This window comes from Nuphar pumila, chromosome 4, assembly GCF_984573655.1.
Source record: "Nuphar pumila chromosome 4, dmNupPumi1.hap1.1, whole genome shotgun sequence".
NCBI lineage: Eukaryota > Viridiplantae > Streptophyta > Magnoliopsida > Nymphaeales > Nymphaeaceae > Nuphar > Nuphar pumila.
In genome coordinates, this window is record NC_143252.1 from 15,191,680 (window position 1) to 15,210,518 (window position 18,839).

An 18,839-nucleotide genomic window follows, 5' to 3' on the forward strand; every position below is an offset into this window, starting at 1 on the left:
TTTTGGTTGGCTTGGACATTGTGTTTGGGGATGGTTCCGAATCTGGACGATTATGAATGATTTGAACTTTTATTCAATTCAATTTATAATGATGTACTTTCATTTCTGCAATTTGGTTAGTGAATGGTTTGGTACGACAACTGTGGAAATCTCGATTTGTATGTTTCCGCTGAGTTTAAAAAAAAATCACAAGAAAATCGAGTTATAAATCATGGTCGTTACACATTCTCTTGGTTGTAATTCTATAATTCTTTTTTATAACGTAACATTCTATAATTGCATACTTTTTTTAATAAATGTAACACACAAGTGCCACTAAACAAATCGTTGTAATGTTTGGACTTCATAAATAAAAATCGAAGAAGCGTTTAGCGTTATGTATTGTAGAAATTATGATTTGCTTTTATGAGCTTTGTCTTCCTATTACAATTTACACAATGATTGATAAAAGGCTGAAATAATTTGTACGTATGAACGCTACGTGCTATCGCGATTTGCTTGATACCGATTGGCTTACAACCAGTTATAATTCTTTGTTGTAACGTAATATTCTATAATTATATAATTCTTTCTATATCAGATCGCGATTTTTTTTTTATAGAGGAAGTGTTCTATCACGATTTGTATAGCTATGGACATAAAGCAAAAGCGATTTGTCCTATCGTGATTTGCTTTTACGAGCTTTGTCTATGTGAACGATATGGCCTATCGCGATTTACACAATGACTGATTCATAAAAGGCAGAAAAGAAAAGCAATAAACAAATCAACATGATGTTTAGCCTTAGTAAAGTATATATTGAGAACCCATGCGTCAAAATATGGAGATTGAGAAGAAGCAATGTGGAAGTAAGGTCCCTCTTGTCCCCTAGCATGTCGTCTCTCAGCATAGAAATAACGTCCATGATATCCCTCCGACTGCAACTACGATTCCCTCAGTTACAATACACAATGAGGAGCCAACACAACTCACAAAGAAGAAGGTAGTCTCTGCCACAATGTTAGAGATGTTGGAGAGGAAGAATAAAGAGTTACAGAAGCAGATGCAGAATATGAAAGACAAATACGGTTACAATATGATACACTGGTAGAGATTATTACCAGTGGTTTTAATAAGATCGAGGGAACCAAAAGGCCACCAAGGAAAGAGAGTCCACCAAGGAAATGAAAGGGACGATTTGTATGTCATAGTCCATCTGAGTCGTCAAGTACCACTGAATAAACATTATGTGATTTTTGTATCTCGATAATTATTTGTTGTAATTCTATATGGAGATATTGACTTAGTTATGAGAAATATCATTCTAAAGATTTGTTGCAACCTTTATTAGAATATAACATCATAAACCTGTATCGCATGTCCTATATGTCGAACAACAACCATTTGAAACTTTCCTTGCATTTGGCCAATTGTTAAGGTTCTGTCATGGTAAAGTGAGCACAAAATTAAACTATTCTTTTATTAACTAAAGTACTGATTTCCTAAATTCAAAACAGCTATTGGTCCTAAAGAGAAAACTTGTAGAAGTTCAGGTCAAAAAGGAGGGAAACAACTGAGAAAAAACATGTAGTAAAAGCTAAATTCCATGAGCTTTAATAAATAGAAAATCCACACTTGCAACAAATAATGCAAAAAAGTAAACAAGATCTGCTATATTATGTCCATGTGAATTGACTGTTTAAGATAATGTTTTGTAGTTATTGAAAATACACCATTACACATTTTGACCAATATGTTCACGCAGGTGAAAGTTGTTCATGAGAGACAAGAAGTTGGGAAGAAAAGTCATTGATGGTTTAGGATCAATTTTGAATCATGAGCGCATTGAATCCACTCTTTTGTTATATAAGTTTATGTTAAGGGTGTTGGTGAAACCAAGGTTGTCAGACTAGGAAGCGGAAGCGAGAAATGATACGGGAAGCGGAAGTGATAAGCGATGCATTTTAAAATGTATAAGAAGCGGGAAGCGAGGAATAAAAAAAGCAATATAAGAATGAAGCCTTATAAAAAACAATCTAAAATTTCTCATATTGGAAACCATAAACAACCATAGTGATATCAAAAAATGAAGCCTCATATGATGAACAAGATTTGGGGCTCGAACAACCCTAATGTCGTAGAATCATATAGCTAGACTTTCTAAAAAATTAAAAAAAAAAAATAACCAACATTTCTATGTATGTGATGCCTCCATATCTGGATGTCTTGTGAGAAACATGCTATGGGTACACAACTGCCCAATCAAGGTTCAGAACATAACTGCTTAAATTTAGATAGTATTCTCGTAAAATAGAACAATACTAAACAAGGCAACTGAAACTTGCCATGACTATCAAAGCCATAAACCTTTCACAGAAGCATAAGACTCAATGACTAATTGTAGCACACTGCCATTTTCCAAAAGAGGTAAATGCCTTGAGATGTATAGTTTCATTGAGATGTAAAGCCATACCTTCTTAGTTCATGGTACACCTTTATAAAATTGTGCTCTAACTACCAAAACTCCATGATTATGGGTGTACTGTTAAAGATGGTGTATTATGGTTTTGGATTTACATTCGGTCCAGATCCATACTTTAGTTTCTAATTTGCACATGTGCATATACTTATATTTCGTATTTATAATCAGGGACATTGAAAATAAGATGAGAGAGAATCGTTTACGGTGGTTTGGACATATTCGGCGAAGGCCTAATGATGCTCCAGTTAGAAGGATGGAGAAATGGGAAAATATATTAGTTAAAAGAGGTCGGGGTAGGCCTAGGAAGACATGGACAAAGGTGATAGGAAAGGATATGAATGCTTTGAACCTCTCCGAGGACATGGCATTGGATAGAAATGATTGGAGGAGAAGGATTCATGTGGAAGACCCAGAATGATTTTCTTTTTTGGTTCATATCGCTGACCCCAATTGTTTTGAGATGAAGGCGTAGTTGTTGTTGTTGTAATCAGAGACATTATCATCCATAGTATTTTTGTAAAACATTGTATATAAACAAAGCTTCTCTAGGTCACGATATTGACCTATTATGTGGAACAACCTCCTGACTTTCTCTTCCTCTTTCTCTGCTAAAGGTTGACGTGGCTGGAAATACAAAGTCTTTCATGGTATCAGAGCGAGTTGAACCGATCCACGCTCACTAAGATTGGCTTCATATTTCTTCTCTCCTCCCTTCTTCTGTTCATCCTTTTCATTTTTCTTCTTTTCCCTTCTGTTTTACGTCAGATTTGAATTTCAGATCTGTTTCTTCTTTTTCCTCTGTTTTACGTCAGATCTGAATTTCAGATCTAGACTTTCTCCATATTCTCTCGTATTCAGATCTACATCCAGTTTAAGACAGATATGATCATATCAGATCTGGTATTGTCTTCTTTTCTGATGTATACTTAAATCGCGTCAAACCTCTAATCGTTATTCTTACCCTAATCCATTTTCTTGTTCTCACAAAACCAGATCACATCAAACTGATATGTTCTCTCTTCTATTGCCTTAATCGGCCAAATATCCTTTCTTCTAAAAATCATTTCGGTTAAGTATACTTTTCTTCTAACACTACTTTCGTTATTCTCTCACAATCTCTTCCTTAATTTTTTTTTGTCCAGACTATTGTATTTCACAACAGAAGTTCTGCATCTCATTGTTGTTGGGTCAATAATTTTATTTTATTTTTTATAAAAGATGTCAGGTCATTGGAATCTCGTAATCCATTGTTCTGAAATACTGGGCGTCATAAGGACCTGTGTTATGGTTCTAGTACATAACCAGAACTAATTTTTCAAAAAAAAAATACAATCTATAATTAAAAAATATGGATTTGTCCTCTACTCATTCTGGTCTTTCCTCTAGCTTTTTGAGTCAACTTGTATATGAAAAACTCAACCATTCAAATTTCTTGACTTGGAAAAGACAAATAATTCCCTTTATACGAAGCCAAGATCTTTCTGGGCGTCTAGATGGATCAAATTCAGCCCCGCTTCAATTTATCACGCAGGAAATATAGGATGATAAAGGGGTTGTTTCATCTCGGATTATTCAAAATCCTGACTTCACAGCTTGGATGAAAAGAGACCAAGCACTAGTCGCATACATCACTTCTACTTTGTCATAGGAAATACGATTCCAATGAAGGCTTCAAGATGACAGGAACAAAAACACAAACAAAAGGATCTTCTTTGAAGATATACATATTTCCTCGTTGTTCCCCTTTAACGAACATCTCTCTCGTTTGAAGGTCCTTGATATACATAGAAGAGAAAGTAAATTTGATAGAAGAATATGTATCATCAACAAGTTTGGAAACAAAAATAATATTCTTTTTTATATTAGGAGCAAGTAGAACATTGGACAATTTAATGGATGAATTTAAGAAGGGTATTATGGAATTCTCAGTGTGAGAAATGGAATGATGAGTTCCATCTTCAGTGAAAATACTATCGTTATTGAAATAAGGAGATAAGTTCGAGAGTTTACCTTCATCTCCCGTGACATGGGTGGCTGCCCCAAAGTCTATATACCATACTCTCTGGTCATTTTGTGTGTGTGTGTGTGTGTGTGTGTGTGTGTGTGTGTGTGTGTGTGTGTGTGTGTGTGTGTGATTCCTTCATGTATGTTTATTTACAGACCTCGTAGAAGTTTGGCGCATCCCAGGTTCTGAGATTATTTCTCCTCCATGTAATTCATGAATTGAGATACTATGTATATATTTGAAATAAAATAAAATTTATCTATTATTTAACACTTGTTTGAAACTGCTTTTGATTTATGCATGATTTTTGCATAGTCGGTTGGAGCTATGTATTTATATATGTGAATATTAGAGTTATGGATGATATAGTTATGGATGGATGAAGGGAGATATATAGTAATGTGTGTATAAATATTTTGCACGTTGTGCTTCTTACAGGGTTTCAATTATAAATGTTAGAGTTGTGAAGGATTGAAGGAAGAAATATAGTAGTGTGTATATGAATATTTACATATTGTATTTCTTACAGGATTTTAATTATGGATGTTGGAGTTATAGAGGGTTTAATGAAGAAATATAATAGTGTGTATGAATGCATTGCATGTTCTATTTCTTGCAGGATTTCAATTATAAATATTGAAGTTATGAAAAATATAGTTATGGAAGGCTGAAGGAAGAGATATAGTAGTATGTGTATGAATGTTGAATGATTAGATGAATGAATAAATTAATGAATGAATGAATGCATAAACATGTTTTGTAGTAAATGAATGATCTGTTTCATAAATGAATGAATGTATAAGCATTTTTTGTATTCAATGAATGTATAATCTAGTTCATGAATAAACCAAGGAATAAATGAATACATGTTTATGATTGAATGAATGTATAAACAATTTTTGTATTTAATAAATGTATAAGTAGGTTCATAAATGAATGACCATGTATATACTATTGAATGTATAAGTAGGTTAATGAATAAATGAATGAACAAACAAATATATAGCATTGAATATATAAGCAGGTTCATGAACGAATAATGAACATATATATATATATATATATTATTGAATGTATGTCAGAGTAATTTATGAATGAATGAATGTATGTATGTATGAATAGAGTGATAATGAAAAAAATATAAAAAAGATATCTTAATTCGTGCAAAAAAAATTTGCATCGGTAAAGACCACTTTTCTAACACATTTTTTGCTTCAGAAAACATCATTTTACTGGCACAAAATATGTGCCAGTAAAGCAATCTTTTTGGGCGCAAAAGATGAGCTAGAAAACTATATATGCTTTACTGGCGCAAAAAAATTAGCACTAGTAAAGATATTATTTTTTAATTAAAAATGCAAAAAATTCTCTTTATTGATGCCATATTAGCACCAATAAAGAGATTTTTATTGGCACAAATTTAGCACCAATAAATATAATGTTTACTGACGCAACCATTTCACCCTAGTAAAGGCTATATCGATAGGACCTACTACGGCTCCCTTACTAACGTATTGACAATGCCAGTAAATCTCTTTATTGACATGTTTCATGTCTTTATTGGTGTAATTTTTGCGTAAGTAAAGGTGAAATTTTTTGTAGTGTTAACAAAGCTTTATATGGATTGAAACAAGCCCCATGTGTGTGGTTTGAAAGACTTAAAACATATCTTGAGCAACTTGGTTTGGTCGACTCTGAGGCTAGTTATTCTCTTTTTACTTAAAATTAGAAAGGTGTTACTATCTATTTTCTGGTATACGTGGCTGATATTATTATCACATGATGCTCTAATAAAGAAGTGCATAATATAATTAAATTTTTTGGGCAAGAAATTTTCATCAAGGATCTTGGATCCTTATACTGTTTTTTTAGATATAGAGATTGTCTTAATTAACATCTAATGGAATTGCAATATCCTAGAGAAAATGTATTTGTGATCTTCACGTAAAAACGGGTATGACATAACCCAAACTTGTATCCACTTTTGCCGCTTCGAATGCTACTTTGTCAAAATTTATTAGAGAACAATTACAAGATGTTACTCAGTATCAAAGCGTATTAGTCACCTTATAATATGTAACATTTTGCTAGACCTGACATTGCATTTGGCGTAAATAAAGCATGTCAGTTATGCACGATCCAACAAACGATTATTGGACCCATTTCAAACAAATTTTGCGTTAATTAAAGGAAACAATCAATGTTGGATTGAACATAAATAGATCTAAATATCTGTCTTGTAGCTTACTCTGACATAGACTAGACTCTACCAAGCATCGTGTTGTAGTTCACTCAAGTACAAAGGCTAAATACAAGTCCCTTGTCGGGGTTGTCTTTGAATTAACATGGCTAAGTCAACTATTGAAAGACCTTGGAATATCTCAAAGTCAGAATCCAGTATTATAGTGTGATAATATAGGAGCCACATATCTTGCTGCAAATCTCATATTCCATGCTAAAATGAAGCACATTAAAATCAATTATCGTTTTGTTAGAGAGAAGATTGCCAAGCATGAAGTAGAGGTCAATTTTGTTTCGTTAGATGGACAACTTGCATATATTCTTATTAAGGCTCTTCCTGGGCTAGGTTCAATAATTTGAGAAACAAGACCAATCTCAACAATATAGAGATTGGCTTGAGGGGACATGTAAATGATATTGATCTGGATCCATTATCCAATACAAAGATCCACAATCAAGAACTCTGTAGAAGAGCACAACAAGATAAAGATTGTGCAAATGTAAAGAAGATTGAGGCAAATCTCAGCCAACCTAAAATGAATGAGTTGCTTATTGAGAAGGAGATCATATTCCCTCATTTTCTCCATGATAATAGCGAGTTGTAAAATCACAAAAAATTGAGAAAAGAGAAGATGACGATGAGATATTATGTAAAGTCATTATTAATAGAAACAGCACCTCCATTTTTTAGTGTGAGTAATCTTTTTGCTTGCCATGGACGTAGGTCATAATGACCGAACCATTTTACATTGTGAGCCTATTTTCATGTGATGTGTTTTCATGTTCATACATGTACTCCATTTAAATTGTCTTGCTTTTTTTATTACTAGATGCCTCCATGGACCCATTGTTTTCAAATCCCAATGGGGCATAAAAAAAATGATAAGCTTGACAATATGGTATCCCTTGTCCCTGATGTCCCTCAAAATAATCCAACCTTATTTTGAAATTCTTGCTTGGTTAATCCATTTGTATGTACATGCATGTGAATCCTAACTCATGCATCTCGTTAAAAAAGAGTAGCATTACGATAACATTTAACAAGTAACACACTAGGATCAAAACAAGAAGCAGAGCACATCTTTACAACTGTATGGTCACACCTCTAGCACCATTAATGGTTCCATTGGTTACTCGCACCGGCCTTTCTTCGTCTTCGCAGGTTTCATGCCTGGTTATGTCAAACCTTTCTCCATCACCCCAGAGAGCATATGCCTCTTCTCCATGAACTGCATCATCGCCGATTAAGAGCTGCTCGTCAAGCATGCGCAATGGCATGAAGATCTTTATGAAGAGAAGAATGATCGTAGTGGTGATGATATTCCACAAGATGATGAAGACTGCAGCAAGGAGTTGTTTCATTATTTGAATGTGGCCTTCACCTCCATAGAAGGCACCCCTTACGTTTTGGACAGGCAACACCATTCTACAGAGTTCTGGCTCTGCAAGTAGGCCCGTTAGAGTGCCGCCTAATATGCCAGCAACAGCATGTGTGTGAAACACCCCAAGGGAGTCATCCACCTTCTGCAGTAGTGCAGATCTCTTGTGCACAATCATCATGGTGAACCAAGGTATGCTTCCGGCGAGAATTCCCATTATAATGGCTGCCCAGCCTTGTACTAATCCTGCACCAACATCAGTGTAAATATTGTGGTCAAATGACTAAGTCTGCCTACTCCTTATGGGGGAACCATACAACCATGAATGTCAATGCTATGGGATCCCCCAAAAAAAAAAGTTGTAATTTTAGTTGAGATTTATAGCCATGTACCCAGATCCAATTAAGCTATTCATTGGATTTGGTATGGGGGTTTCACTTTTCGTTTTCAAGAATACAATATAAAGATTCAAAACCATCTGAATCTGATAAGATTCAAATTCAGGTGCGTCATTTACATGTAAATTGATTTGAAAAGTTTATGCATTACTGATTGGATTTGGTTGGAAATTATGTAACCTGTGTCCAAGCCTAAGCCCGGTCCCATAACGCTTGATTTGATTGGGCCCAGATTGGGTTTTACTCTGAACCAAGCTCCAACATTTTAAGAATTGTATGCATAACATGTCAAAAATTGGGCATAGCTTGAGCAGGGTTGGCATTTGCCAATTAGCACAAACTCCACCTAAATCTTGCAATGGATCATTAATATTGGTAGATATATAAAACTTGACAAAATATTCGTATATATAAAAACATAAAATATATACAATGTATAGATAAAGATGCAATTGCGAAAAATATGAAACACTCCTAAATGTGTTTTTAGCACATGACCATCCTGATAAGAAAGTGATATTTTAAGATGTCATTCATTATAATATATTGGCCTTTGAATCTCTCTCTCTCTCTCTCTCTCTCTCTCTCTCTCTCTCTCTCTCTCTCTCTCTCTATATATATATATATATATATATATATATATATATATATATATAAGCAATGATGGGGTGCTCCTGGAGCACCTACTCCCACCTCATAGAAGCTTCAAATTTTCAAATCTTGATTGCTTTTTTCGTTGATCAGACCCAATATATGTTCTACAATCATTATTTAGTATAAAACAAGTTTTCGATCATGTGATTATGTCATACATGTAGATTTTTTAAGATATTAAAAAAACAACCACTCACATTATACAAAAATTTTATGACTTAAAAAAGCCAATTTTGATGTCCAAAAAACATGATTCTTATCAAACAATATGTGTAAAGTACATCTATAAGATTTGATTGAGAAGATGCAACCTACAACTCTGATTTCTAGTTGGTGGGAGTAGGTGCTCCCGAGCACCAAAGCATTGCTATATATATATATATATATATATATATATATATATATATATATATAGAGAGAGAGAGAGAGAGAGAGAGAGTCACTAAACTATAAAAACTGAAAATATGAGAACTACCTCGTGAACAGCAATTTTCATAGTTTTTTTGTTCTTTACTCTTAAATCTAACCATATGGGTGTGATCCGTGGTTTTATAAGGACCAACTCTTGAATCATTCGATTATGACACAAACAAGATTTTTAAATCTTTAAAATCAACAGCTCATAATCTTCATAAATATCCAAACATCCAAAATCATATTTTTCATAAAAAATACACCATCCAAAAGTTTACTCCTAGCAAATTCACCATAACGAACACATCTACATTTGGATTTGCAAAAAAACTGTTAGAAATGCCCAGTTCACACGGTAGTTCTCAAATTCTAGTCTCTCTCTCTCTCTCTCTCTCTCTCTCTCTATATATATATATATATATATATATAGAATCACTAGAATATGAGAACTAATGTGTGAACTGTAATTTTTATACATTTTTTTTTTCTTTTCTCTTGAATCTAACCATTCAGATGTGATCTGCATGCTTGGTTTTATAAGAACCTGCTCTTGAATTGTTCCATTTTGATGCATAAATGAGATTTTTTTAAGGCTTTAAACTCAATGGTTCATAATTTCATAAATATTAAAGCATTAAAAATTTGCATTTTTCATAAAAAATACACGATCCAATTGTTGATTCCTAGCAAATTCACCCTGCCAAGCACATTCACATGGTTGGATTTACAAAAAAACTGTTAAAAATGCCCATATTTCTAGTTCTCATATTTCAGTTCTCATATTCTAGTTATATATATACCCTGCCTTTGAAAAGATTGTGATTTAGTCATGATATTTTCAAAATATCGGCTATATATGTGTGACTGTGCTCCAAAGAGATGTTAAGAAATCGAAGTTAGTAGCGAAGTATAGAAAGTACCTGCTCCAGGAGTAATGCAAGCTAAGCCTGTCATCATTCCTTGGATAGCACCAATCACCGATGGTTTCCCAAAGAATGCAACATCAAGCGATGTCCAAACAAGAAGGCTCGTAGCAGCACAGATATTGGTATTCAAGATGGCCATGGAGGAGATGACATTGGCAGCATATGGGGCTCCACCATTGAAGCCGCACCACCCCAACCACAGGAGACCTGCCCCAGAGAGCATGAGCAACACATTATTGGGTGGGAACCTCTCCCTGTCACCCTTCACTCTGGGTCCAACCTTCATAAAAATTAACAACATATCACCAGCACCAACAAATTAATACCATTAAACAATCAACACATCAATTCTATGTTTTTAGCTACTGAGGTAAAAACGAAGCTTACGTTTAGCTTGCCCTACGACGTACTCGGTCCAATCACTGGATGGCTCCCTATTAGGGGAAGAGAGCAGATCAGGTGAAATCAGATTGCACACCAAAAGCATGCCGCTGCACCTGATTGCCCTCCATCTCTAGATACTGCCTGTCAGCTGTGGGGCCCAACAGTGAGATAGAGGGCGTATAAGTGCAGCAACACACTTTTGATGTACAATGTGATTGCACCTGATCTGCATCCTTGAGGGGAAGAGAGGGAGGAGGAGATGTGTGGCATCCACGGATTGGGACTTGGGGAGAAGAGAGAGAGAGAGGAGGGGATGTGTGGCATCCACTGATTCGGACTGTCAATCGTTGGTCTGCTCTCCATCTATTGCATCTTGAATGGCAATATGACTTATGGTTATGGTTAGGCACGTTTGTGCTCTTGCTTGGTTCGAGTCTTATAAGTGGCAATAAGTATGGGACAGATCTTTAGCTCCAAACGGGCCTTAGGTTTGTACCCGGTGAAAACTTTCCCTCCTAGGCGTTCTTTTCAACAGAAAGTATCTTCCCTTGGGTAAGAATGCAACCAACGGATCCCTTAACATGAGGCGATTAGCAGGAAGTAATTAAGAGGGGAGGAGAAGGGATCTCACCCAATAGGCAGCCGTGAATCCCGCAGTCCCAGAAGCCACATGAATGACATACCCACCCGAGTAATCGATGACTCCCCACTGGAAGAGGAAGCCACCACCCCAAAGGCTGTAAGCACCAACCGTATAAGAGAATATGAGCCAGAGCGGGACGAACGCCATCCACGCCTTGATGTTCATCCTTCCCAGCACTCCCCCCGCCAGCAGGATGATGGTTATGGCCGCGAGCATGTACTCGAAGAGCACCAGTGTGGCCATGGGGAAGAAAGGCTCCACCATGGGGCTCTCCAGCGACCCGTCCTGGCGGTAGTGGGCGCTTGAGGCGACCCTGGCACGTCCTGTGAGGTAGCTTTGCGTGAGGGCGGGGCCGCCCTTGCCCCAGAAGGGCAGCAGCGGCTCCCCGAAGGCCATTTGGAAGCACAGCAGCACCCAGAAGATGAGCCCCGCCGCGAAGGCATAGAGGGCCATGAAGGCCGCGTTTACCGCCCACTTCTTCTTCACGATGCTGGCGTAGAGGACGACGAGTCCCGGCATGCTCTGCAGCCCCACCAGCGTCGCCGCCACGTTCTGCCAGGCGTTGTCTCCCTTGTTCAGCCAGTCGGGCACCGCGGCCTGGCGCTCGCTATACGCGATCGGTATCGTGGTGTTGATGCCCTCCATGTCGGCTCTCGCTTGCTGCTGCGTTGGGGATGTAAGCACCTGGTGGAGGGGTCGTGGTGTTATATATATATATAGAGTTTCTGGCGATGAAAGAAGAAGAAGGAAGAGTGGAGTCGCTGAATGTAACGGAACACTTTCGATGCGCATTTCCTGAACGACTGCCATGGGGGAATGGGGCGGGGGCGCGGCGACAATGAACTTGGAGTTGTAGCGGGCCCCACTCCTTTGAACGCACGATCAGGTTTGGTGGGAAGCACGAATGGGAGTATGGGTATACACATCGCGCTTTTACTTTGGTTGGTACTGCGGGTCTACGGGAAGGTAAGCTCCCTATGTCACAGTGACATGTAACTTGGAATTGGGCACTAAAAATTTTAATTTTTCAATCAATAAAAGGTGATTTTTTTATATTTTAATTAATTTTTTTTTTAAATAGCTTTAAAACATTACAAAATAATAAAATATTATCTGTACGTATCAGTGTTCGTGTCCACACGTTCTTGTGTCACCAGGGACAGGCCACCAAAATGGTGTGTCCCTCTGACATAGGTAAGATCCGAGGAGACAACCTGGATCGCTGAATCTTGAGTCAGCTTCAGGATTCAGAATTCAATTTGAATCCAAGGCAATCTAAATTTGATCCTCCTCTGACTTCAAATATTAACATCTGTTGGACTAAAGTGGATGGTAAAGGGTAGGGATGAGATCGGGTTCGGTAGGGAACCACTCAAACTTAACCTAATGCTTGATCCGATTTTTGAAAGTTTGGACCTTAGGGATGTCGACAGATCGGGCTTTTATCAGATATCCGAAACCAAATTAATGCGTGATCTGATTTTTGAAGGTTTGGACCTTAGGGATGTCAATGGATCAGACTTTTATCAGATATCTGAAACTGAATTAATGCTTGATCCAAATTTTGAAGGTTTAATTAGACCTTAGGGATGTCAATGGATCATACTTTTATCAGATATCTGAAACCGAAATAATGCTTGATCTGACTTTTGAAGGTTTGGACATTAGGGACGTCATTGGATTAGACTTTTATCAGATATCTGAAACCGAATTAATGCTTGATCGACTTTTGAAGGTTTGGCCTTAGGGATGTCGATCAATGGATCAGACTTTTATCAGATATCTGAAACCAGATTAATGCTTGATCCGACTTTTGAAGTTTTTATCTTAGGGATGTCAATGGATTAGACTTTTATCAGATATCTGAAACCGAATTAATGCTAGGTCCTACTTTTGAAGGTTTGGACCTTAGGGATGTCAATGGATCAGACTTTTATCAGATATATATCCGAAGCCAAATTAGAGTCTAATTAGTCTGATTCAGTAAAACAATTCTCATACGATTGATAATAGGTTGCAGATATGGTTTGGGTTTATAACCGAATTCTACAGCCATCCAAGTTTGACAGAAATCTGAATCTGGTATATATGTAGAAAGACCCAGATTCAGTCCTACCCTTTTCTATCTGACTCCCAATCCAATCAACCAATGTCCGATTAGGTCAGATTCACTTAAGGCTACATCCAACACGAATCCAAACCATCTAGGTTCGGTGCAGTTTATATGTCCTTCAGGGCTATAATATGAAACCTTCTAGTAATGAAACTGTTGAAGATGGGTCAGTTGAATTTCACGTGGGAATGGTAAAATGAGTTGGGTCATACCTAATTCTGACCCGGATCTAATTTATGCCTGTTTATCCGCTTTCAACTCAGATATAAGTACTAGGCACAACCATATTTGCTATTATGACCTAAACGTGGTGGTTATGTACTATCAAATCTGACAATATGAACCTGATCCGATGCAGTTTGGACCTAGGTTCGAACTCTAACCGATTTGTATCCCACACTAGGGCTTGGTCTTATTCAGATCCAATGTACAATGGCTTCGTTCGGATTATGTACCAGTAACTTTATTTATTTATTATTTTGTTTGGTCATAACCCACAAAACTGTATGATAACGGATCCTGAGACATAACAATAAAAGATTCAAAAGCTTCAAGCATATAGCACCATCTTGGATCGACACCTGTCATTCTCTATCTCCATATGTCAGTAACCTATCATATTTCAATGAGTCAGCACCACAGTGAAGGATCCCTTCAATGCTTTAAGCCCTTAAAAATATTGCTTATGTGGTAATCAAGCGATCCAAAATATACTTCGATTCCACTCATCCCCTATGTCACCCCCTCATCTTCATACCCCTCTTAAATCTTATGATCGATGCAAGTTGTTTTGATCAAATCTGACCTTATAGATGGATCTATATATAACAATCTAGCCTTCGATCTTACTTTTTCAATGAAAATATATAATTTTGAAATTACAAACCATTGATTTTTTAATAGCCTAAAAATTACAAGTCCAATTTTGCTGATTTAAATGTAGATCTTCAATAAATGAAAGATGTAGATTACATAAATGCAGTCTGATTTGATCAAAACAACTTGCATTGATGAAATCCCAAGGAGAGGCATGAAGATAGAGATAACATAGCGGATGAGTGGAATCGATATGTCCAAAATATCTCTTCGACTAAATACACTACTTGAATTAATTCAAAATACGTTTTCGACTAAATGACCATGTAAATCAATTCAAAATATGTTCTTTCACTAACTAAACTATGTCAATTATATATATATATATATATATATATATATATATATATATATATATATATATATATATATATATATATATAAATCTCGACCTACAAAAAAAACAAAAAAGTCATTTGAAAGAGTATCGAAATATGTTTTTGATTAAACGAACCATGCAAATTACATCTGCAGAGCATGAACTACAAAAATTTCACAAAAAACATTGAAAAAACAGATGACTTTTAGTTTTTTTAGTAGAGTATGGAGCAGTCAAGTGTAGCAAAATGCTAACCTGAGAGAACACATGTAAGTGTGAGGTAGTCTTCCAAATACTTTATAAAACAGGCCACCACTAGGGGTGTCAATGCGTCAGGTTTGGTTCAGATCCAGGTAGAACCAGACCTGACCCTGATTTTCGGGTATGGTATCAGGTCCAGACCCAATTATAATCAGGCCCACATTAAGAGAAATCATACCCAAACCCCGATATGAACTATATGAGCCAGACCCAGGCCATACCCGGTAAAATAATATTTTTAGCATTTTTACATTGAAAAATTGTAGGTCCTAATCGAAACTCAGGTTGAGCCCGGGTCTGGTATAAAATTTCACAAACTATACCCAGATCCATGTATTAATTATTGGACCTTCAGATCCAAACCCAGGTCTTAATCGGGTCTTCTTATTTATCACCATACCTGGACCCTATATGGTTTGGTATGGGTCGGGTCCAGGTAAACCCGACCCATTGTCACCCCTAGCCACCACCCATTGGTAGGGTGTGTCAACGGGTCAGGTTTGGTTAGGATCCAGGTGGAACCAGACTTGAACCAGATTTCCGGGTATGATATCGAGTTCAGACCCGGGTCTAATCAGGTCAACTATAAGAAAAAACATACCCAGACCCGATAAGAACTACATGAACCAAACCCGAACCATATGTTTACCATTTTTACAATGAAAATTGTGGGTCTTAATTGAAACTCTGGTTGGGTCCAGGTCTGGTGTAAAATTTCACAAACTATACCCGAGTCTTAATCGGGTCTTCTTATTTCCGGACCTATAGGATTTGATTCGGGTCGGCCTGTTGACACCTACCCATTGGTTTGAATTTTTTCTTTCTTTTTCTTTTTCTTTTTCTTTTTGTGAGGATGGCCACTAAGTTGATAGAAAAGGAGGGCTTGAGGCCTACATATAAGGCTTCTTTGTTTCCATACCTGCCGCTGTAGATCCCACTTGTTTAGTCATTTTCATGATAGCAATATTATTATACTAGGGAGATTCATGAGATTTTTCCCTTTTTGACTTTGGGTATAATGATAGGCTGGAAGGCTTAAAAAGGCACAAAGATGTCATTGGTTTCAAAAACCCAATTCAGGGCCATGTGCTTCACAGTGAATGTGTCCATAAATTAGCAGGCAAGAGCTGACCTCCCTCTAAACATGCATTAACTATTACTCCCAAGGCTCTCAATTTGCTTCCTTTGGGCTTATACAATCGATCAACTTCAACCATCTTTTAAGGGCTATAACCATAAGATATTGCACCAGTTGGCACTACTCTAAACGATATTAATGTGTCTCTGGCTGTTAATGTGTGACTAATGAGTAGGAATGCTTTTTCTTACTTGAAGGAATACAAATATTTGGGAGTGTATGTTTGTTTGTGCATGTGGTATGTATGGGGAGAAATACTTTTCTTACTTGAATGTATCAAAGTGTTTGTGGAAAGAGCAACCAATCTTGTGCGTTAAGTTAGAGAACATATGCTAAATATGATTCCTGTAACATGGTTTCAAAGGCAGCGGGAAAGAACAATGGAAATGGACCTTCTCATGGTTTAGCAAACAAAAGTGAATGGAGAACGAAGCTGTCAAGGTCCACTCCATGTAGACCTATTAAGCAGAGCTCGAACTGACTCATTTATAAAATGGATGCATTGTTTGAAAGTTAGAAGTCATAAGATTTAAATTCTAGACCTACTGCTTGCAAGACAAACACTTCAACCATTTATCATATACTATACTCCTCCAGGGTGCACAAAAGAAAACTCAAAGACTGGGATGGGAAAAATATGGTTTTATTTCTCATTTTACACACGTAGCTGATACACTTTTATACAGTACACAGAGAGAACCAATAAATCGTAAAACATGAAGATCGATAATATCGATTTTCATGGTCATCACATTAGCGCCAAACGTGGATACAGTTAACCACATTTGCGCATTTGCTAAGGCCACATTTGCTTACATGACCTTATCATATCCAGAGACTCATAAACGTGGATAAGGCTTCCTTATCAAAATGTGCACATTTGCTGTTATACAATTAGCACACATTTGCTTACGTGACCTTATCATATCCAGAGACTCTGGATATGATAAGGGCGTCCTTATCAGCCCTAACGGCTACATAGGAACAATTTTTGACACATCCCCCAAGGTGGGGCATGTGGGTTCAATAGCCCCAACTTGCTCTTGAGTCGATGAAAAGGATCAAGCGTTAGTGGTTTGGTGAAGATATCCGCGCATTATGAAACAGATGAAAGAATATGTGTACATAAGTCACCGCATTGGATTTTGTCACCAATAACATGGCAGTCAATCTCAATGGGTTTCATCCGCTCATGAAAGATTGGATTGACAACAATATGTAGGGCAACTTGATTATCACAATATAGCATCATGGGTTGTGAATGGCGAATGACAAGATCTGTGAATAATGATTTTAGCCACGTTAATTCACAACACGCCAAGGCCATGGCCCGATACTCTACTTCTATCGAGGACTGGACAATTATGGTCTGCTTTTTCATTTTTCATGAGATGGGACTTTCGCCAAGGAGGATAAAATAGTCTGATGTGGAGCGTCGGGTCATCGGGCAGGAAACCCAATCTGAATCACAGTAACTGGTCAAATGAATCTTCGAAGATGAAGAAAGGAGTATACCTTGGTCAGGTGTCCCCTTAAGATATTTTAACACACGGAGAGCTGCTTGCATATGGGGAACTCTGGGTTGATGTATGAACTAGCTGAGAATATGTACGGAATAAACAATGTTAGGCTTGGTGATGGTGAGATAGATTAGTCTACCAATGAGTTGTCGATATGTGGTGGCATCGTGCAGAATATATGGCTCCATGCTCATTGTCAAGTTTAGTATAAAGATTCATTGGTGTGGTTAGTAGTTTTGCTCCAAAATAACCAGTATCAGTGAGAATATCCAAAAGATATTTTCGTTGAGATAGAAAAATACTCTGTGTGGACCGTGCCACCTCAAGTCCCAGAAAGTATTTTACCTTCCCAAGATCCTTAATAAGAACAAGGTTGCTTTAAGATTCTTAATATATGCAACATCATCCCCGGTGATAATGATATCATCGACATAAACATGGATGAACATGCGGCCGATTGGAGTGTTTTTGAAGAACAATGAGTAGTCCGCCTTTAACTGTGTAAAACCAAGATTTTTAAGGGATGATGAAAACTTTTCAAACCAATTGCATGAAGATTGCTTGAGCCCATAAATGGACTTGTTCAAGCGACAAACTTTCAGCTCTCCCTGACTCAAAAATCCTTAAGGAAGACTCATATATACTTTCTCCTCTAAGTCACCATGCAGGAATGCATTGTTAACATCAAATTGGTAGATGACCCATTGAAAAATGGTGGCAAGGGCAAGAAGACATCTTATAATAACAAGTTTAGCAATTGGTGCAAAAGTCTTGTTGTTGTTGAGCCCTTCAATCTGAGTGTAAGTTTTTGCGACTAAGCGTGCCTTATATCGCTCGATGAATCTCTCTAAACAACACTTGACTTTATAAACCCATTTGCAGCTGATGGGCTTTTTATCAACAGGCGAGGGAACATGCATCCAAGTGTTATTAGCTTCTAATCTCTAAATCTCAACTGCTATCGCCTCTTTTCACTTAGGATCTAGAGCCGCTTGAAGGAAAGATCTAGGTTCCATAGTTTGAGTGATGGCTACTAAGAAGGCTTTATGAGATTGCAAAAGTTGTCATAAGATAAGAAATGAGTGAGTGGATACCGAGTTCCTTTGG

At 37.1% G+C, this 18,839-nt stretch overlaps 1 pseudogene; it reads right to left on the reverse strand.

The window, feature by feature from the left end:
* Positions 1-7,687: 7,687 nt before the first annotated feature.
* On the reverse strand, positions 7,688-12,150 carry LOC149839474 (ammonium transporter 2 pseudogene; annotated as a pseudogene).
* Positions 12,151-18,839: the final 6,689 nt, after the last annotated feature.